This window comes from Pteropus alecto, unplaced genomic scaffold (genome assembly GCF_000325575.1).
Source record: "Pteropus alecto unplaced genomic scaffold, ASM32557v1 scaffold7, whole genome shotgun sequence".
Classification (NCBI taxonomy): domain Eukaryota; kingdom Metazoa; phylum Chordata; class Mammalia; order Chiroptera; family Pteropodidae; genus Pteropus; species Pteropus alecto.
Genome location: NW_006494614.1, coordinates 37,334,006 through 37,334,815, shown reverse-complemented (window position 1 = coordinate 37,334,815; position 810 = coordinate 37,334,006). Strand labels below are relative to the sequence as shown.

General features: G+C 35.2%; 1 pseudogene; it reads right to left on the bottom strand.

Moving 5' to 3' along the window:
- Positions 1 to 309: 309 nt before the first annotated feature.
- On the bottom strand, positions 310 to 427 carry LOC112474632 (annotated as a pseudogene).
- Between the last annotated feature and the right edge of the window lie 383 nt (positions 428 to 810).

Genomic DNA, 810 nt, shown 5'->3' with positions numbered 1-810 from the left:
GAGACTAAGACGTGGACATCTTTTGGTGTGTGTGCGGGAGTTGGGGTGGGGCGGGAGTGGCCACTTTTCCCACAGTATGGAAATGATCTTATAACGTTTTAACTTTTTAAAATATGTAAATGTTTTACATATTATAATGTTAACAAATTAAAATAAGAAAAAGAAAGCAAACATGCAATGTATGCTTTACATGATTCAATGTAGCTAATCTTATTTATTTATTTATTTTTAGGCAGGCAACCTTTGGTTGATGTCACAGATTGCAAGGATCTTGTCACCTTACAATCCCTTATTTTTTAAATTTTTTTACGCCTACAGCACCTGGTCTCATAGGTGGTCTCCCATCCAAGTACTAACCAGGCCTGACCCTGCTTAGCTTCCGAGATCAGAAGGGATCAGGCTTGTTCAGGGTAGCATAGCTGTAGACTCAATGTATCTAATCTTTAATAAAATATATGAAACATTTCTATCTGTTATTTAATAATTTCCCCAAATGATAAATCCAGTTAGTGGCAGAATTATGATTCAAATTCAAGTTATTATGACCTTGGAATATTTCTCAAGGTCATTCAGTTAAACTAGCATTTAAACCCCAAGCCGATGGTCTTTTCATTACTTCACTGCTGCTCATGGTCAGTTGTAATGCTCACAAGAGTCTTTTTTTCTCTTCAATCTGTTGTCTACATTAAGAAAAATAGTAAAATCTCCTCTATTGCCAAATTGTTCTGAAATGTCCTTTACATATTCCTTTACAGGCTTCTTGCAGTTGGGAAATATCAATATGAGCTGTACATGTAAAACTTCTTATAG